Genomic DNA, 22,136 nt, shown 5'->3' with positions numbered 1-22,136 from the left:
TCCCGGTGAGGAAAGACCTGACCCACTCGAGAGCAACGCCCTGGATGCCCGCCTGTCCGACACGGTGGAGAAGGATGTCATGGTCCACCGTGTCGAACGCGGCCGAGAGATCCAGTAAGACGAGGGCTTGGGGGTTTCCCGCGTCCGCGTTGCCTCTGAGTGTGTCAAGGGCTGCCAGTATAACAGCTTCTGTAGAATGAGCGGGTCTGAAGCCGGCCTGGGTGGGTACAAGATAGCCGGAAGATTCAATAAACCCGGACAGGCAGCGAGTGACATGGGCCTCCATGAGTTTAGAAAAGTAGGGGAGAAGGGAGATGGGGCGATAGTTCGATGGCTCTGTAATATCGGCGCCAGGTTTTTTTAGTAAGGGTACAAGGATAGCTTCCTTGAAGGAGGTGGGGCAAGTGCCGCTGCTGAGGGAGCTATTAAGTAGGTGTAAAATACTGTCAGGTAGATTGAGGCATATGTTCCGCAGAACGGACGGCGGGCAGCAATCATTTTGGGAGCCAGATTTTACGCAAGTGGCTAGTTCCGCCAAAGAAGAGGAGTCTAGGACCGGAAAAGAAGTGAAGGACAGGGGATTATTGGGGGAGTTATCCAGTAGTGGCAGTTGGTGGAATGAGGGAATGGATTTTTTGATAGAAGAAATTTTTTCTAGAAAGTACGAGTTCAAGGTGTCGCAGGCCTCCTGCGTGGGAGTCTGGGCTGGTAGGGTCCTATCATCTGTGGTTAACTCGTTCATAACTCTGGACACCTCCTTAGATTTATTAGTTGCCTGGGATATCCTACTGGCGAAGTGTTCGGATTTAGCTGAGCGAATAGCTATTTTAAATTCTTTGCGAGCGGTCAGATAAGATTGTTTGGCTAGGTCAGAATAATCGTGTCTCCAGATGCGTTCCAGCTGGCGTGTTTTAAGTTTCCGGCTTTGAGGTCATCGGAGAACCACCTGTGAGAATTCCTATGTTTGGTACAGGGAAATTTGACCAGAGGGGCAAACAAATCGCTGGCCGACTCAAGCCAGGTGGCCACTTTTTGTTCCAGCCCGTCCATATCGGTGGGGTCGGAAATCACAGGGGGGGAGTCAGCCAGGGCAGTTAGAAATCCCTGGGAGTCATATGAACTCCATTTACGGGCATGGCCACCGGCCATCAAGGGAGCAGGGGTCTGAGCAGCAACCGTGATGGTAGTGTCTACCAGGTGATGGTCGGACCAGGCACACGGACGTATGTCTGGTGGGGACAGCTCCAGGTTGCAGGTCCAGATCTGGTCCAAGACGTGTCCCTTGATGTGAGTAGGTTAGGAGACGTGTTGGACAAGGTTCAAGCTTTTAAGCATCTCAAAAAGCTCAGTGGCGTGAGAGCCGGCGTGGCTATCGCCGAACCAGTAATTCAGGTCGCCGAAAATGGCGAGATGGGAATGCGATATAAGAAGGGAGGATAGTTGTTCACTAAGAATGGCAGAAAAAGATGGCATGGGATATGGGGGCCGGTAAACTCCCTTAACATCCTCTCATGTTCCATTCTCATTCTCTCTCTCTCTAAGGACAATGTGTTATTCTCTGCTTCCCTCTGACCCTCCATCTTAAGCTTAGCCATCTCCAGCTTGTGTGCCCTATTTCTCTCCCTGTCTTCCAACTCTCTGGGGGACAGGTCTTTGGAAGAGATACTACTGCAAGGTGGGGACGGTACCCCTCCCCTGGCTGGAAACACTGGCCTATCCAGTTGCTCATCTGCATCCCCAGCTGGCTCCACCACAAGATATGGGGCATTTCTTGCTTCTACCCAGGCCCTCAGCGCCTTTTGGTAGTCATCCTTTTTAGAAATGCCTGGTGTAGCAACTCTAAATTTCTTGCAGAGATGCTTGAGCTGTTTCAAAGTGTAGGTTTAACCGCTCTTCCTCAAAATCAAGATCCATAGATGCAACAGATGCTGGTCCACTCATGGCAGTAAGAATTGGTAGTTCTCAGGAAAAAATAACAGTCCAAGGAAAAAAAATTCTACTCAAAAAAAGTATGTGGTCGCGTTTGGTCTGCACTCACTAGTAGTGTACACCAATCACTGTATATGAGTCACAAATGCAGGTCCAAATCCTCACTGCTGACCACCAGAGTTAGAACTGGGGGTCTCTAGTTGGCAATGGTATACACCTTTGTTCAAATAGGGACCCTTGCTTCTAAGTCAGGTTAAGGGGATTACACTCCTAGATAACCCCTGCTCACCCCCTTGGTAGCTTGGCACGAGCAGACAGGCTTATCTCAGAGGCAGTGTGTTAAGCATTTGTGAACACATACAGTAATACAGTGAAAACACTACAGATGGACACCACGCAGGTTTTATAAAAACAAGTATTCTTTATATAGACTTAACACAAGACCACAAATGACAAAAATCCACAATACCGTACTTAAGATTGACTTAAAGATGGTAAAATTTACTTATTTCAAGTTGATGATAAATGCAAGACAGTTCTCACAAAAGTACCTGGATGCGTAACGCAAAATAAACAAAAGTCTCGCAGAGGGAGATGCGTCGGTTCCGTGCTCCGGGGGAGATGATACATCACGCTTCAATGCTTGTGCAGAGTAGAGGATGCGTCGTGATCCTTACCGGTGCGGGGAAGATGCGTAGGTTCTCGGCCTGCGGCCCGGTTGTGATGCGCAAGATGGTGCCTCGATGCGATGCAACAATCCTGGTGTGATGCGAGAAGATGGCGCCCTTGATGCGACGGTGTTGCGTTCACGCCCTGGCAGCCTTGCGATGACTCTGTACTTTGGAGCCGCGACAGGCCCTGCGACACGCTTCTCCGGCGAAGAGATGGCGACCCTCTCGATGTCGTCACGCTTCTCTGGTGATGCGACAGCAGACAGCTTTGGCGAAGACACGCTTCCTGGGAGGTGCAAAACACACAAGATGATGGACGGAATATTGCACATTGGCAAAACATTCAAACGTTAAAGTTTTAGCAGCTTGGAGGTAGTAATGAAAGGGTTATGCATTATGTTAACCACCATGTCAGTAATAAAATAATGATTCTCTATACACAATAGCTTTGAGAGTTGTTGTTTTCTTACACTTACATTATAAAATATGTACTGATGAACAGCTAACCACTGGCATTATTTTCATCAAAACTAACTTTCCTAATGCATTTAACTTGACCTCACGTAATGTAAGATGCTGGTGTGTTTTTGATTAGCAGTGAGCTGGTCATAAGGCAGCAGAAAAGCTGAATCCACCTCTATTTTTTAAATCCTCATTGTATGGAAAGGAAGACCGCACAATCGATTACCATTTAATGTCGACCCAACGTATTGGACTCTCCTTTAGGGGCATCAACCGGTCAATCTGGTAGTAACGGGATATAAAGACCTATAAATGTTTAAAATACAGCCAGATAGAGAGTAAATAATCAGCTTGGTATAGGAAATTCTGAGTTTTAACATAAATGCACTTTATTAGTATTTTTTTTAATATGCATAGCTTGCAAAAAAATGAGGAAGCTAGAACAGCGTCTATGCAAGTTATATATGTATGATAGATTGACCTTAAAACTGAATTCATTTCTGTTTGCTGCTTTTAAATCCTGCGTGCTAAGTTTTACACTTTTAATGCTGAAATGATTTTAACCTTTTTGTGTATGATATCTGATCTATGCAAAATTGTTATGGTTTTAACTAACTAAACATTAAAGTTCTGTGTAGTATCTAGCAGCATCTCATGGAAGCCTGAGATGTTGCTAGGTGCTTAGAATGTTAGGCTCAGGGAAGAGGCAGTTGAGACCAGAGCCTGAACGATGTACAAGCTGTTTGTGGATGGGGTCTTTTATCCTGGATTAAACTTGCTTTTCAATCAATTCACCTTGTCCTTGAATTGGATCTTACATTTTTGGCGACAGAAGATGGGATACTAAGCAAAGAAAAGCAGAAGAAAGCTAAAAGGAGAAAAAGGACCTCAACACTACTTGTTTTCTTCGTGGGAGAAGCATCGTTACTTGTTTATTTAAGAGGAAACAGATTTTCATTCTGTGCCTCACACGAACAAACTTTGGCTCTTGTCAGCGATTTTGGTTGCTGCATTCTGGATTTCAGGCGTCATGCTTAACGAATGAACTTTGGGTTTTTTTCTGTATTGTGTTTGCGGAGTTTACCCATCAAGGATTTGACTTTTTGCCAAGTGTTAGCTGTTTGTGCTCGTACTGCTTTGAGATCAGAGAAACGCTTCCCTGGGCACGCTTTACCATGTTGTTTTTCTTCAAAGTTTAAACAACAACATTACGGAGTTCGCCTACCTCGAGCTGCTACCATGGATACTGCTCTGTAGAGTGCGTCATCAAAGGAATAATCATCCCGTCCCTGGATCTGCTACCATTCTTCTCGGCGTCATCCAGTGTCATCACGTTTCTGCGTGGTAACCTAGCGACGCAGGAACTCTATGGTATCGAGCGTCAGCACTGTCTTCGACGCGTAAAACAGCGTACTCGCCTGTTGGTGCACCGCCGTCTTCAGGGTGAAACGCAAGAAGTGTCATCACGTTTCAGCGCGGTGACCTAGCAACGCATCAACTCTCTTGACATCGGCGTCAGCACTGTCTTTGACGCGTCCTTATGTGTTGGTGCACCGCCGTCTTCTGGAACGCACTGTCTTCGTGTGAACTCTGCTGTCGATGTCACTCAGGCAAGTGATTTAACGGTGATTCGCACACCTGTCTTCAGCGCGAATCAAGCTCGCCAAAGGGTGTCACTTTGTTCTTCCAGGCATTTCATTTTATTGGAGGCTTCATACAGTGGAGATATGCATAATGGCACTTTCCTGTGGTGGTGGCTTAGCGCGCTCATCTAGTGGCATGCTGTAAGAAGCAATTGGCTTTATTCCTACTTGTGTGCCATTTCTGTAAAACGCACACTGTGAAGATGTTTAAGTACGTGTGTCAACTCAGTGATACACACACTGTGAAGATTATACTACAATAGTCAAGTTGTATTTTTTTGCTGTCAGAACTCTGTTTAGTTTATTTTTAAATTGTCTCTACTATATGAAGAGCTATTTCTTTCAATTCTTATTCCTGTATTCTATTAATAGAATTTGTAGGGTCATAGAGTGGATCGCCTCAAATCCTTTTGCTATTATTATTTTTTTAAAACAAGGGGAAAGGTGAAACTCAGGTAGTAATTGGAAATTTTCACATTTCAGGGCCAACTTTAAACATGCAGAACGTTACTGCGCCTCCTTTCTTTTTGTCCTCCCCGGGAGACCCACCCATTAAATGGCAGAAATGGCGTAAAGTCTTTGAAAGATATGCCAGAGTGTGTGGAGCCTCCTTGAGTGCCGAAAGGAAAACTGCATTATTGCTTCATTGTTTGGGGTCGGAAGGTCAGGAGGTATTTGACCATCTCCCGGAGCTAGTGGATAGGAATTTGAATGAATATGAGTTATGTGTAGCTATGCTTGATAAACACTACCTACCGAAAGTAAGTACGATACTGGAAAGGTATCATTTCGGTAGGAGGTCACAAATGGAAGAGGAAAGCATAGAAAATTACATTACTGCTTTAAGGAAGTTAGCCTCTTCGTGCAAGTTTGGTGCTACCCTAGATGAACGTATTAGAGATCAGTTTATGTTAGGGTGTAACATTGAACGTGTTAGGGAAGAACTTTGGCAGAAAGACGAGCCAAACTTAGAAGATGTCTTAATCATTGCAAAAAGGATTGAGCATTCTTTGAAGTGTGTAGAGGTAATAAAGAAGAATGGAGAGAAAAAGGACAAAGATTCGGTACAAGCAATAAAAGAAAATCCTAAAACTAACAATGAAAAAAGGGATCATTTTAAGAAAGGTATCTCTAGTGGAACTGCAGTAAAGTTCGATGCTTCTAAAGTGACATGTTTTCGTTGCGGTAAAATAGGTCATTTAGCGAATGATAAACAATGCCCCGGGTGGAGAGCCACGTGCAGTAAGTGCAAAAGAAAAGGGCATTTTACCGTGGCATGTAAAGAGAGAAATTCTAAGGGAAAGGTTTCTGAAATATATTTTGATGTAGAGGATACTTGTGATTCTTCTAGTGAGGTTGACTGTGGACAGATTCAAATCCAGGCAGTTCAGACTGAGGAAAACAAGAACTGCCCGACTGATGAAATATGTGTTGAAGGCAAGGCTACGAAAGTACTTTTTGACTCTGGTGCTAAAATCACCATAATTTCAAAAGAGTTTTATGTAAAAGAAATCAAAGATAAAATCAGAATTTACTCACCAGACATTAGATCATTTGCTTATGGAGGTGAACCCATCAAGTTGTGTGGGTACTTTTGGGGTTTAATTGAGTATAAAAATAGACTTACCAGTGGGAAAGTTTATATATCACAAAAAGGGGACAGCATTTTAAGCTGGTTTCACCAGAGAGACCTTGGTGTCATGCTAGATCCAAATTCGTCTCCACCTATTTTATTAAAAGAGAATTTTAAGTCAGCATATGTGGCCAAGGTGGATGCAAATTTTGAAAATCAATTTTTGGGTATGCTAACAGAACGCTTTCCCAAAGTATTCAGCAGTAGCTTAGGCTGTCTTAAAGGTTACACGCATCATATTCGGCTGGTGGAAGGCGCCAACCCGGTGTCTTGCAAGGTAAGGAGTATTCCGGTGGCTGTCAGGGATTTAGTCCAGGCAGAGTTGGAAAAATTGAAAAGAGAGGGAATTATTGAAGAAATTGAAGCAACACAATGGCTAGCTCCGGTCGTAGCCGCGAGGAAGGCGGATGGCTCTCTTCGTTTATGTGTGGACCTTAGAGAACTAAACAAGTGTGTGGTAGTCGACAAATATCCGTTACCAAAAATAGCAGACATGTTGATGTTGTTGAAAGGGGCGAAAGTTTTCAGTACAATAGATCTCAGGTCTGCGTACCATCAAATCAAACTGGATGAGTGTTCTAGAGACTTAACAGCGTTTATCACGCCGTTTGGGACGTTTCGTTTCTTGAGACTACCATTTGGGTTGGTGTCGGCAGCCTCAGTGTTTCAGAGGGCACTGGAATCTGTTTTGAAGGGACAACCTGGTGTCAAGGTTTATCAAGATGACATTTTGGTTTTTGGTACAGATGATAATGAACATGATGAGAGAGTATTACAGGTTTTGAAAAGTTTAGATCAGTCGGGATTGACGGTCAAAGTGGAAAAGTGCAAGTTCAAGAGAAGATCGATAGATTATCTAGGTCACACTATTGGAAATGGAGGTGTATTACCTAAGGAAAGCCTAGTAATTGCCATTCGAAACATGCCATCTCCAAGCAATAAAGAGGAGTTATTGAGTTTTTTGGGCATGGCCGAATTCTATAGTAAATTTATTAAGAATTTTGCTTCCCTCTGTGTTTCAATGAGAATGTTACTGCATAAAGGATGTGAGTTTGTTTGGGATGATAAGTGTGAAAAGGAATTTTGTTCACTCAAAAAGGAATTAGATCAAGCGCCCAAACTCAGCAGTTTTGACCCGGACAAGAGATCAGTATTAGTGACGGATGCAAGTGTAAAAGGTTTGGGTGCGGTTTTGGTGCAAAAGCATGATGGACAGGATAATGTCATCTTATTTTTGTCAAGGAGCTTAAGAGGTGCTGAAGTGCGGTATTCAGTTATAGAGAGGGAAGCCTTAGCAGTTTACTGGTCTATAAAGAAGTTGCGAAATTTGCTTTGGGGTGGTACCTTTGAGGTCAGGACAGACCACAAGCCCTTGTGTGAAATATTTAAGAATAAGGGCATAGATGCGATCTCCAGTAGAATTACAAAGTGGGTAGTCGCATTACAAGACTATGAGTTTGACATCAAGTACATCCCAGGTGTACAGAACAAGGTAGCTGATGCTTTGTCAAGATTGGTTGTGTGTGACAATTCAGGTACAGATGAGGAGGATGAAGAGGATGGAGAGATGGTTTGCTCCATTGAAGGGGGAATTATAGAGAAAGAAAGGTGGTTGAGGGCGGTTAGTGAAGATGATGTTTTGTCAAAAGTCAAAGTTTGTGTAAAGGAAGGTTGGAATGTGAAAAGTAAGAATGAGGAGGTGGATAAGTTTTGGCATGTTAAGGATCAACTTGCTGATCATGATGGCTTTCTAGTCAGAGGGGCAAGATTGATTCCTCCCATCTCTCTTAGAGATGAATTAATTTCTTTGGCCCATGATGGGCATCTTGGTATTTCTAAAACCAAGGAATACCTACGTTCCTCCTACTGGTGGCCAGGTATGGATTTGCAAATCGAACGGAAAATAAGAGATTGCATGCAGTGTGCACTTAGTGACAGAGTGAACAAGCCAAGAACACAACCTATGATAGTAAGGGAAAGACCTGATGCTCCTTGGAAGGAGATTGGATTAGACATTTTAGGTCCGATCTCTGTATTGGGCGTTGAGTGGTACATTCTTGTTCTAGTTGATTTTTTTTCTCGCTGGCCAGAAATAGCTATAACGCGGGGAATTGAATCTAAACATGTTAAGGAGTTTTTAAAGAAAATCTTTGATAGAGAAGGTATTCCCAATGTAATACTCACGGACAATGGAGTACAATTGGTCTCGAGGGAGATGGAGGATTTTTTGAGTTCTTATGGTGTTAAACACAAAAGGTCTTCTCTTTATCACCCAGAGACAAATGGACTCGTGGAACGGTTTAATAGGGTTCTTAAGGAAACGATTGAGATGGCAAGGTCAGCGGGTCTAGATTGGAGAGCAGAAGTGTTCAAAAAAGTTAGGGTGTATAGGCTTTCGCCCCATGCTGTCACAAAAAGAACACCTTTTGAGCTGTTTAGGGGTAGGTGTGCCAACTCTTTAGTTACACCTTCCTGGGTAAATGATCTACAGCCTAATCGTTTTAGGGAAAACGAAAAATGTAACTGGAGATTGTTAGAAAAGAAGAAAATTGAGGAGAGAAAGATTTTGCATGATGAAAAGAAATCTGTAAAAAAAACTATAGTGAAGGTAGGGGATTGGGTGCTAATAAAGAATCCCCGTGTGGGGAAAGCTAAAGGAGCTTTCTTAAAACCCATTCAGGTTATTAAGTTGTTTAACAATGCAGTCAAAACGGCTGATCACCGGGTGTGGAACTTGAATAGGGTGGTTGTGGTGAGACAGGACTTTGTTACGGGACTTAAAGAAGTTCCAAGAAACCCAGTTTCATTATCACAAGGGAAAATTCTGCAAGATGAATCCTTGTCACATGCACGGAGATCTTCAAGGATGATTTCTGCTCCAAAGCATCTGAAAGACTTTGTATGTTAATTTTTCTTATGTGTTTTTTGGTTCTATGCTTGATGTAACTTTTACAGGTGTTGTACGTTTTGTTCTTTATTATCTGTAAAGAAGGGAGATGTGTAGTATCTAGCAGCATCTCATGGAAGCCTGAGATGTTGCTAGGTGCTTAGAATGTTAGGCTCAGGGAAGAGGCAGTTGAGACCAGAGCCTGAACGATGTACAAGCTGTTTGTGGATGGGGTCTTTTATCCTGGATTAAACTTGCTTTTCAATCAATTCACCTTGTCCTTGAATTGGATCTTACATTCTGCTTATTATTTAATTCAATATACTCTGAAGTGCGCCTTGAGACCCTCAAGGGTGAGTAGTGTGCTTCAAAAACCCCTGATTGATTGGATGTAGGAACCAACTATTTCCCTCATTTGATACAAACATAAATAAGGGGATCACTGACTCTTTTCCTTTGAGTGGACAGTTGCAAGGCCTACCCCCACTTATTCAATGAATCCCTTCAGATGGCTATACATTAATTGGTCCTGTGTTCAATTTGAACTGGTTATACATGCTGGCATTTAAAAAAAATCTCCTCACTTTATGACTCAAAACTGTCCTGTTGTTTGAAAGTTATGTATTTAGTCTAGAAAAATATGTCATAGTCTGCCCAGTATGTTCTTTATTATTCCAGCATATAATTCAGGTACAAGATGAGGTAAACCCACATATCACATCCAATATCTTTCAAAGTGGCCAATATGTGTTTCAAAAAGAAAATCTGTTTGAAACTACACATAGGAGAACCATCCTGTATTGATTAAAGATACATTTCATCACAAGAGTTCTTTAGCTGCCTGTCCCAATCTAAAATGGGAAGTAGCACACTCATATCAGAAATACCACTTTCACCCACTTCTAGTTTTAATGCTAGAACTTAGTTTACATAGTATTGGTGTAGCGGATTGATCTAAATCTCGTACAAAGAAATACATAGGCTTTGTGACATGGCAGTCATCATCAAGAGAGAGAGTTACACCAACAATATGAAAATATGGCACTCATAGGAGAGAAGGAAGAGTTGCATTGGACCCTTTGTTAAGAACTCCTAGAGAAGAAAGTGGCTTGGCAACCATTGGGGGCGGACAGGGCTTGCAAGGAATGTCTTGCCTCTCAGACAGTATCTCAGATTTGAAGGAATCTACAATGTTAGGACCTGTGGTTAGTAGGTATCAGAGTCAAGAAGATCTAAAAGTAACTGGGAGACACAACAGAAGACACTTAAACTATGGGATCCAAGTGAAAGATAACATATGTCTAAGGAAGTTTTCTCCCCAGACATACACTATTGGACAAATTGAGTGCCAGGTACCAGGGCACTAAGCCAGGGAACCCGTAATTGAACATAAGTTATAGACAATTCGAATTGAGTTTGAAAAAATATTTCACCATCTCTGTAAACTAAATACGTGATCTTAGCAATGTCTAATTTGTGCAATCAAAGTGATAGACCATAATGGACAAAACCCTGGTCATAATGCTGTTCAGATTGAAAGACTTAAAAACATGTGTCAGGCTACATTTATTGAAGTTCAGTATATATACGAAAGTGCTAAAAGCTGTTAATGACTCAATTGTATGTGTGTTCAATGGCATATGAAATAGCACTGCAGGAGTGTGAACTACGGTGCACGATTAATTGAAATGCCTCACATTTAACCTTTGCCTTTAAACAAATCTTTATTGCTCACTCATCTTTGGAACCCCAGCATGGTTATTTTGGGGGTTCAGCAGCAATCACACACCCCTACTTTCAGGATCTAAGGACCATGAAACTTCCATTGCTCAAACATGTCTCGAATGCATTTTATCCATGTCATTTCATAACGTTTTGCCTTTAAAATCGGATCTTCAATGTATTTTTAAAGATGCCTCGTTATGAATTTGACAACAATCTAGCTCACATTAAAAAGGGGGTTGAGGTAGTTTATTCACTAATGAATTTAATGCCTGATTTAGCCCTTACCCAGATGGGGACGCTTTAGCATGGGTAGTCACTTCATAAACTTTAATTGAGTCTGATCTACAGATTTACACAAATTATAACCCCAAACTTCTGATCAGCATAAAGCCGCCCTAAAAGCATTTACTTCTTAAATATCTAGAGCTTCACTGATTTCAAGAAGTTAGTATTTTCATTCAAATATAACATAACATGACCTGCATGGATGAATGGATTACAGCCTTAGCAATGTGTATAATCTGAAATATATTGTGTCAAATCTTACATACAGTCAGAAGAATTTAAACCTTTGAGAGCTTGGAAATCATAACAAAATCGCTTTTATCTCGATGGTGTAGTTCAACAATTTTTTCTCATGACAGCAGAGAAAGGTGCCCATGGTCTTGCCTTGTTCATTTTCAGTCTGCTCCAGAAGTAATCCTTCATCAGTGAACTGCTGTACTGGAATCTGGGGACTATACATTTTACTGGTAACTTCAATAGGAGCTAGATCTAGCTTGTTCATAAACAGATGAATCAATGTCTGGGCAAGCACATTTCTATGTCAAACTCCTTTTGTCATAAGGGAATAATTGCTGTTTTCTTCATAGTTGTCATATCTAACCCTGGTCATGATGGCATTGTGCAGGAGCTGAAGACAATTCATTAGCATATCACTGTCACAGAATTGTATCTATTTTGCCCAGTGTGTTCCTAGCGATGGTGGAGAGACCAAGTCATAAACTGCTTTAATATCAATGAATATCTACACTGATGTTTTATGTTGCTAATCCAAAGAATGATAGACTCTGTGGGTAATAATAATGGTACACCCCAATGTGGCAGTCATTTTGACATGGGTGGCTACCGTTTGAATGTGCAGGCTGGGAAACTACTATCCACCGGTAACAGTTGATCATAGTAGCTGGACATAGGGATTTTCTTGGACCCCAGTGGCCTATGGCTCTCCCTGGTAAATTTACGTGGTATGACATGACTGGCCCCCTCATTCCCTTCGATTGGATGTGAAGTGTGCATGAGAGTCCTAGTACATTGAGGTGGGGTAGCCCTGGGATGGTGTCCTCCTGCATGCATTTAGTCCTTAAGGTTATAGGATACTCACTAAGATTGTATGGTTATCAGTACTGCTTTCTTCCTTTCCTGTACATTCCTCTCCACTGACCCTCTGATTCCCTACATTTATAATACATTGTAAAGTCAAGTACACCTGACTGGCTTTGAACACCATCCTAGAGAAAGGAGCAGGAGGAATCCTTGCCAGTTCCAATAGGTCAGCCTGTTGCTTGGCAAAACGAACACCTGAAACATCAGACTGCCATAAGGCAGGACCACATTTTCACACCTTTTACAGAGAAAATTAATGTGCCGTCCTGTTCTTTCTGTTGCTGGAGAGAATTTTCTGGAAGCAATAATCAAGCAGAGTGTGCCAGTTTCCCTGTGGCTCATTGATACAAAGCTGAAACACACATGAAGTGAAAATGCACTTTGTTAGGATTGGTTGCTCCTAAGGTCTGCCTGCTGCTTCATTTATTTTCAGCTGAGGAAGCTATGCACACCTATGCACAGAAGGTGGTAACCAGAGGTGGGACCTTTGGCTGTCTCTCTTGAGGGGTACAGTCTACATCCTTATGAAGGAGCACATGATTTAGTGTCCCTGCATATGACCTCCTTTGTATACAAAGATGTCTACTTGTTTGTCTAACTTTTCATGATTTTGAGGTAACAGTGATTTCCAGTGCACTGCCCCTTCCACTGCTGAGTCCATAGTGTTACTGAGTGATTCACTATGTTATGCAATTGCCATAAAACGTATTAATGTTACTAATCATATTAACAGTCATTTCTTTTTATAAAGGAGTTACATTGCTTGGGCATTATATTTATTGATTTGTTGTGAATGGTAGATGGGCTGTGAGAAACAGTCATTCTACCTTACAGCAGAACCCAAGAGAAAGCCTTACCTGTTCATCTTCTCTCTCCCTTTAAAGCCAACCCTTAAGGAGGAGGTATTTTAGTTAACTTGAATTAGTACCTGGTTCCTGCGTTTCCTAGAACAGCAGCAATAGTTTTCACAAGGATGCCTAAATGCCACTGAGTCAAACAATCTCCGGAACAGGCCTGACTCTAGGAATCAGATGGAATCTCAGATGTTTGTGCAGGATGGTGTCCCAATACCTAAATCCTATGCCATTTACAAAGCAGCACAATTGTCTGCACCCATAGCAAAATCCTGTATAATACAATTCTGACAGACATTGTGAAAGAGTTATCAATTCATGACATTGGCTGATAAGTTTGATGGAAGGGATTTAGGAACATTTTGTGTGGACTTGTGGGATTATTGCTGTGTTCCAGGTAGGTGGAATGCTGTTAAAATCAATATTTGCACTAAAATATCATGTTGGAAGCACTGGTTATATTATAGGATCAGAGAGAAAGAAGTCAAAGGCACACTCTCAGGTTCTAGAACTTTATTTATATCTTGTATCGCTAAGGCCATAGCGCTCCACTTACACTCTTAGGATGTCTAGATGCCATTTAAATAGGTGCACAAATGTACATGTGCTATTGCACCGCGCTTCAAAGAACATTTCACCAATAGCCTAGCAACAAAGCTAATTATAAGGTCTGGCCTAGAGACAACTTAGCTTTGATACCATCCTTAGCTATTCAAACAATTCGCAAAAAAATAAATACATATAAATGCACAAACGGCCTTAGGGCACGGCCTCTTTATCCATTGACATGTTAATTTGTCATCCACATTTTGCTTCTGCCCAGAACAACACGCACCTTGGGCAAAGGCCTGGGTTGGCACCTGACCAGTATTATACTAAAATGGATACCATTTTTATTTTAGTTTCAGCAAAAATATGGGGCAAATTAGCGAACCCTGGTATTTATCCCTTTAAAATGTAATCTTAAACTAGCAAGAACATTAAGAAATTCATTAAAAAATATATTAGAGCTGTTTAATCTATCCCTAAATGATTTTTAGAACAAACAGAAACAGGATTGCCACATTCAAAAAGAAAACAGAGGGTTTTTCAAAAAATATTATTAAAGTACTAACTTTTGGTCCTTTTAAAATCTGAAAACATTAGCAAATGGATGGTATTTTTTCTGAGAAATGTATCCACCCCAGCAAATTCAACCATCTATAAGTATATTGCAGTGTGAGTGACACCACATTTCCTTGATCACATATTTACATGTGCTTAAAAAGTGGTGTTCATCAGCGACATGACTGATGGTCCCATAGTTCCTTTGTTTTATTTCTTTTATATTTATTGTTTTTAGCTCTGCTAAAAATAATTATTTGTTTATACTTTGTTCTAATCCTTCTAGTTGCTATTGTGAGATAAATGGAGACCAACAGATGTGTTATCTCATATGTCTGCAACTCATTCTAGGATGTAGAACAGTTTAGTGATATTTTTTCTGTGGTCCCATGACTGAACTTGATTGAGTGCACCAATGATTGAGCATAGAAGTCCAGTTTGTTGTAGCCGCACACAACCCTACCTAACATACCAGTTAATGTGATGTCCATGCTTTCCAGGTTCCTAAAAGTCTCTTAAATGAGGTCAGGGATGCAGTAGTAATTCAAACACAAGTGCTGCATTAAGAACAGACACTTTGGGGCCTATTAGGATGGCAGGCGGATCGCCCCTGCCGGGCCGGCGGTAGCCACCGCCGGCCTGGCGGGGACGATCTGCCCGCCGTCCTTCCATGATTGACCCCCCGCCACATAAGGATGGCTGAGGGGTCGGAGGCGGACGGGAAGACTGCCAGCCGCTTTTTCGCCGGTCGACTCATCGACCGGGCGGAAAACTGCCACAATATGTTGGCGGTGTCTGTAAAACACCGTCAGCCATATCAGGATGCCAGTGGAGAGAAGCCTTTCCATGGTGGCAATGCCGCCATGGAAAGGCATGCGGATTATGCTGTTGGGGGCTCGTAGCTGGCCCCCAAGATGTTGGGTGGGGTGGGGGGTGCTCATGGGGGGTACCTATGGTACCCCCTGCATTTTCATGCACAAGGTGGCAGGCACTGCACGGTGCCTGTCATGTTGTGCATGCAAATGCACTACGTACACTGATGGATTCGGCCCGGTGTTGGTATTCTGCGTGAATTCATTCCTCTTTCATCTCTTCTTAACACAGGACTAAAGATTGATTCACCCGGGAGAGATTATGTTATCTTCCTAAAAACACCTTACTTGGTAGACAAGGCGATGCTTATACGCAAGCCAAATATCAGAATCATTTTGAAGTATATTATACTAGGCCGGTTTTGAAGTTACTCTAACAACTAGACTGATTTATTATGCCCTGAAGAAGTCCTTTTGTAAAGGACGAAACACGTCGACTGTGTTGTGATCACCCTGATCGTGTTTTTAAACATTATCAAAATAAAGAAGATATTTGAAGAATTCTCGTGGACACAAATCTGAAGATCTGTTTCTCTCTCGTGTCTGAGTACATTTGTGGTGCACCTGTGCTTTTTTGTTTAAACTACTTCTATGTGCTACACTATGAGAGCAAGGTGTAGCTAACTGGCATCTAGAGTTTCTTGGGATTCAGCACACAGCATACTTGTTTACAGCAAAGAAGCTGTGATTATCAGACTTTGACAGAGAGAGAGTGTTTCCTCAAAATGAAAACGCACATCAGCTGAGTTCAGCTCCTCTCCTCTCGGAATTGGCTTGGCATCAGCTCTCAGCATAAGAATGGATGATCTGGCAAGACGACATTGAGATAATTTTGGGCGAAGACCACTCTAACTCAGTCACCACTTAGTTGTTGTTTTTTACAGTATTGGCCAATGACCTTTACTCTGCATTGGGAAAGTTCCACTATATTGCAGACGTAAGTGTAACCTGTATGAACTAATATGATACTTTAAGACAAATCAGTATAAACTAGTATGGCAAAAGTATGTCAGTTCAGACTAGATTGTTTAGTTGGTAGTGGTCTTCTTCTTGTCTTTATTCAACCTAGAAATCATTCACATTGGGCATAAGAAATGCTAAAGTGATATGTAATCAATTAGAGATCATATATTACCAGATTTAAATGTGTATATTGCAGGAACATCTGCAGCAAAAGCTCATTCAATGACTTCAAGTCATGATAATGTTTAAGATTACAAAACAAATTATTACACAATCGGAAAAACTATTGACGAAATACCAGAACACTTATCTTCGCACACTGTCCATACATCACTTACACCGTCTGCCATGAGAGCTTCATTAAATTACCCTCAGTAGCTACATGCCCTTCTTCGTAGGGCCTATTTCAAATTACATCATATTGGCACATGACCTCTGACTCCTCAATTGGTTCTACCTTGAATGAAGTTTTTTTTTTTATCTCTCTTGAACTGCTCAGTTGGGATTGTTTTACTGTCAACATTATGGTCAGAATGTATATCACGTTTCCTTTGTGTGCCCCCTGCCACGCTCACAGTTGTTGTACTTCCAGTTATGTTTTAAGAGTGTCTAATTAGCTCCAAACCAATGAGTATCAAATGTTACATTTCAGTGTCACTTTTTCACTTAAGAAATTGTACGGATTTTCTGATAAACTAACTACAAAGGATTCTTTCACTACACTTTTAGGATTTCAGATGGTACTTAGCGTACATTCTTGATGACTGATCACCCCATACTATGTTACCAGGACCTTGAAAGAATTGCTACACCATATTATGATCAAATGGGTCTGCTTCAGTTGTTCATAATATAATCTTCTAGTAATATGAATACTTATTTTGTTGTGTATGTTTTACTTTTGTAGGTCAGATTATAATCTAGATATGCCAGAACTGATTTCTTGGCATTCTTTTTAACCTTTGTCGTACCACTAGTGTGCACTTATACACATTCTGAGTTTTTTTTTAAATCTAATATGAAATCACGTAGTAAGATTTTAATTTATTTTATGACTTATGAAGCAGATTCCACATCTTGGGGGAGGTGGGAATTGACACTAATCCACTGTTTGCTTTGTTTTAATTTGTAGGGATAGAAAGTGATAGCTCCTTCCTTTTTCCTAAGGCCAACAATCATATTTAAAATAAAATGATACATGGCGCAATCCTGCCTTTTCCAGCCTCTTCCTGCCACAGTCTGGCTGCCCTTTACCTGGAATTTACCCCAGCCTGGTTTTACCTTAAATATTCCACCATTAGCTGGAATCACATTGGCGAGGTGAGCAGAGCTAGAGAGCAGGGTGGAGGGTGTAGCCTTACTGCTAGAGCATTCTTCAGCACACATAGAAAGAGGAAAAAACCTTGTGGGATTGTTTTTGTGCATGAAGATTTCCCTTACTGCGGAAAAATAATCATTCCTGCAATGCAGGCACCCTTGCACCATGGTGCAAAGGTGCCTGTGTTGGCGCACAGCAGCTAATTGTGTGCCTCCGCAGGGGAAAAGGACAGGAATGCACCATATCTCATAGATACGGCACATTCTTGTCCTTTTCATTTGCCATAGGGCAGCACAGCAGGAAGGCCTGCGGCGCTTCCCTACAGAAAAACCTCATAAATGAGTCCCTCTGTATTTGGAAGGAGTGTGTTAGGCATCCCTTCCAAATACTAGATTGGATTGCTAAGTATTCATGTTTTATGATCGAAATCCAGTTGCAAAACATTTAGTAGACAGTCATCCCACGGACCAGTGCTTACTTAAAAAATGTTAGTAACATGTGGTTTGAAAAGCAGCCTGTTTTCCTTTTAAAAAAATAGGCTATACTTAAAAAAATGCTGTATTTAACAGTAGTCACAGCCATGGTGGTCTGCTGACCTCAGCAGCTCAGCATCTCAGTGACTGCAGTAATTCCTAGTGAGCCGCAATTTGTGACCTACCTCATGAATATTCATGCAGTCAGTCGAATTGCAACCCACTAGAAATCATTAGTTTGCAAGCAGCTCTATTAATACATAGGTCGGTTTGCAAAATACCACATTGGGCGCAAAAAACACTGGTCGCAAATTGCAACCAGTATTTTGTGACCAGTGCTTTGTACATCTATCCTTTAAGGCTCCACAGGAGTATTCAGTTCTTGGTGTAATTGCGCTAAGTACTGTCGTTAGCTTGATTTGGGTTGGAGAATCTGCTTTGGGCTCATAGTCACTGCTCATAGACAACGCCTTGGTAATAAATAAATTCAGAAGTAACCTTGCAATTTGTGTCACTGGGATCCAAGACTCCCTGAGCCGGCTCTACATGTTTTTGAACCCCGAACATTGATAACTTCTTCTGCACAAATCTGGCCTTATTTCCTAACAGACTGAGGCTAGATATTGCTACTAAGGGGCATATCATCAAGTCGCCGCGATAAAATTATCGCCGCTTTAGCGTCCGTTTTCTTGCATTATCAGCAAGGTCACGCTATCACGTGAATCCTTGACTTAGCGCCAATTCCCTCAACGCCCAGCTTTGCATCTCTAATGAGATGCAAAGTGGGCGTTCCGCACAAAAATAATGTGAGAAATGTCACTAACCGACATTTCTCCTATCAACATACCTCCCGCTAACTTGCATGGCGATAAGAAAAGTAGTGCTAACCGCGCTTATCGCTACTTTTCTTACGCCTGCTTTCAATCTGACTTAGCCATTATATCCAATGGAAGGTGGATATAATGGCTAAGTCTGCCCTAACCTATCAACAACATATCGCCAATCGTTGTGTGATTATCGCTGTTATTTCCAGCACATTTGGCAGCTAACTCTGGAATTTTTATCGCCTCGGCGATGCGCGTTGTTGATAACGCGCTAACCGGGCGATAAATTCCAGAGATAGCCGGCAATAAATAAGCACGCTTTGCGAAATTTATCGCCGGCCCTTGATAATATGCCCCTAAGTTCTTAGGGATGTTACTGCTTTGCCAGCATGCCCATCAAGTCACAGGTCATCCTGTTGCTACTGACGAACATTAAGGGCTTCAGGTGGAGCTCCTGCAAAGATGAAACGCATGCAGATTAAAAAAATAAGGTTTACCCTCTCTTTAACATCATCCACGACTTTATAATAGTGTACAGACTTATGGAATCACATAGCTGGAGTCCATTGTCATGCTCGTGGATGTACTGCATGATTGCAAAACAGTGCATAATTTATGCCAGAGGTTGAAGCTTGTGGACAATGACACTTATTTTTGGGGCCAGGACGTATTTTTTCATCAGTAGGCTTGGAGTAAGAGGGAGAACATACAATGGAGAAAAGACGTCACAAGAAAAATATAGGAAAACAGTGACAAATGGAGAAAACAAGGATGAAAAGAAATCTGTAAGACTGATAAAGAGAAAGGAAGTCTAGGGGGGTAAAAGAAACAAGCTTGGGCTGGAATCAAGAATAAGCAGCCTTTGTATTGGAAACTCAGCGCCAGCAGTGGGCTTCTGACAAAAACTTTGGACCCCAGCCTTTTTTTTTAACTAAGCTGTGGAGCAAATTGTTAATTTCTGTGATTATTAAGAGTTTTGCTTCATGATCAGAGAGGACTTAAATGAAGTACAACCAGATGTGCCTGAAAGTGGCAGCAACCTGGTTTTATGTCAAAGTTTAAAAAAGAGCTATCTATTCGGTCTGTGTTGTCCAATCGTCCTTTTCGTTGTTTCTTTTCTTCTGTCTGTAGAGATGCAGAAGTAGCAGCCTGGGGACTTTCTGGTCTGTCCCTGATTTGACTGTAATGGGACTGGACGTTTCCTCGAGGTTAATAACTCAGGTTTGTGAAGCTGAAAAGGTTAGGGGCTTCAGAATTCCTGTTGGGTTTATATTTAGCAAGCTTCTTTTCTCGAGTTTGCAGAAACCTCCCTCCCAGTACGGAGGTAATAATCCATGGCAAGAGCACTGCTCCCGCGACATTTATGAGGGTTCTCCTAAGAGTGGTCATTTTTGATCCAGTCATCAGTTGTCGCGTTCGTCACTCCATTGCCTCTGCCGCGGTTTACTCATTCATCAGATTGACATATGCCTTTCTCAATCATACTGAATTAAAGTGCAGTTTCTATCAAACTGGTAGTCACTAGAGACCACCCATCTCTTGCTGGTGTTATCAGTGTACTAAGTTTACAAAATCACTTACAACTATTCAAAGCGCAATGCATACACCGAATAGGAATCTGGTAGCAGCTAAATATGGATTACAGTGTGTTACATTCGGGTTAATATCCTGCAGACGGTTACTAGACTATACCCAGTGAAGTAGCTAGGCCTTTTTCTGCCCGTGGAGGGCCATAAGAGCAAGGGGGGTGCTGGCGATCGATTCCTCTATTTGCCGCCTCGCAACGGGTGCAAGTAAGAGCGGACAGGGGGGGTCTGCCGCCACCCCCAAAACTTTGCCGCATGGAGTGGACCGCCCCCCCGCAACCCCTTTCTACGCCACTGACTATACCATTCCAACTTTACTGGCCTTGAATAATTGTTGGCTGTTTAGTTGTGTCCAGTGCTTAATTTGAACCGGTGGTTGCAAGTGGGGCCCACAGGCGCTCATATTTCAGGACTGGCACAGAAAAATACAAAAAGAGGGAAAGAAGGTAGAAGATAAGAATGGAAAAACAATGACAAAGAGAGAGAGCAGAGATGAACAAGAATCTGCCTGAGTGAGATAAAGTGGCAGGGAGTGTTTGGTGGTGGACTAAAGAGACATGATGTGAAATAGTGCCAGCCTGAGCAAACGGTTGGCCTTGGCACTTATTCTTTTACAAATTAGACACTGGTGATGTGCCATCCAAAGAAAACCAACAGTGGAACCAGGAATGACCTGTGCTTTCATGTAAGATGATTAAGTACGGACCTAACTTTGAGGGCACGTGCAATTTATGGGTCAACTTCTCCCATTTGTTCTGGATATGATTTGCATGTGAACCATTCATTCTTACGTTTACTTTTTGTGTGTAATTACGTTTAAAACAGCTTTGTATCCTCCTGACCACTGCATTAAATGTCATATGTAGAAAGAGTCTGTGTGAAACTGCAATTTTTCTCCTTGTTCCCATTAAAAGTATCAAAAGCCTTTAGACTTGACTAACACAGCATTTAATTGTTATTACTACACAAAGGATGGCTAGTGCTACACAGCAATAATCTTTCTGTTAACAAACATGTCATATTCAGTGGGAGAGCAGGCTTCAATATGGAGAACTAGAGATATGCGTGAGAGAGTGTATTAAGGAATTTAGTATAAAAATATACAGCAAGAAATGTTGAGAAACCAAATAACTAGAATTCATGGCGAGCCTGTAGTTTGTTAGATTTATGAATACAAATATAGACATCACTGTCACCTGGTTTCTGATTTGGTAAATTATCAAAGGCAGAGTAAAGCTGAAAGAGAATTGTAACATAGGCAATCAGTTTCAATAGCATCTCTTTCATGGCACAAGTCGCTTAATTTATTGTATGCCCCAAGTCGTTGGAGTGGTTTATCACCTATGTGTGTATTTACATTGCATTAACTGTATTAGCTGGAGATCAACAGAACACTGAATGTTATGGGTGTGCTGGACGACAATACAAGGTTGTATACATGAAGTGGGCATTTGCAGATTTAAATTATACAAGTACATTGTTTTTTCCAATACACACATCATTATTTTTTAGGGAGATGAATTACTTTGCCATGAATCATTGTCAACTGCAAAGACTCTGGATTAAAGCCTAAATCCCCAGATACCAAAGTCATCAATTTAACGACTAGACAAATCTCCTCCCACACTCCCACATCAAACACAGCTTGCATATTTATAATACACATCCCAAAAACTGAGGCAGGGTTTGAACCTGTTACCTAGAAGTTAAACACGTGTAAACAGTGCCAATTTGTACTAGGCCACTACGTTTCAGCCTTACTATTAATAATGTTATTGCTAATAACTATATGTTTACTTTTTTATT

Source organism: Triturus cristatus, chromosome 1_2 (genome assembly GCF_964204655.1).
Source record: "Triturus cristatus chromosome 1_2, aTriCri1.1, whole genome shotgun sequence".
NCBI lineage: Eukaryota > Metazoa > Chordata > Amphibia > Caudata > Salamandridae > Triturus > Triturus cristatus.
Note: the sequence above shows the minus strand (reverse complement) of the source record.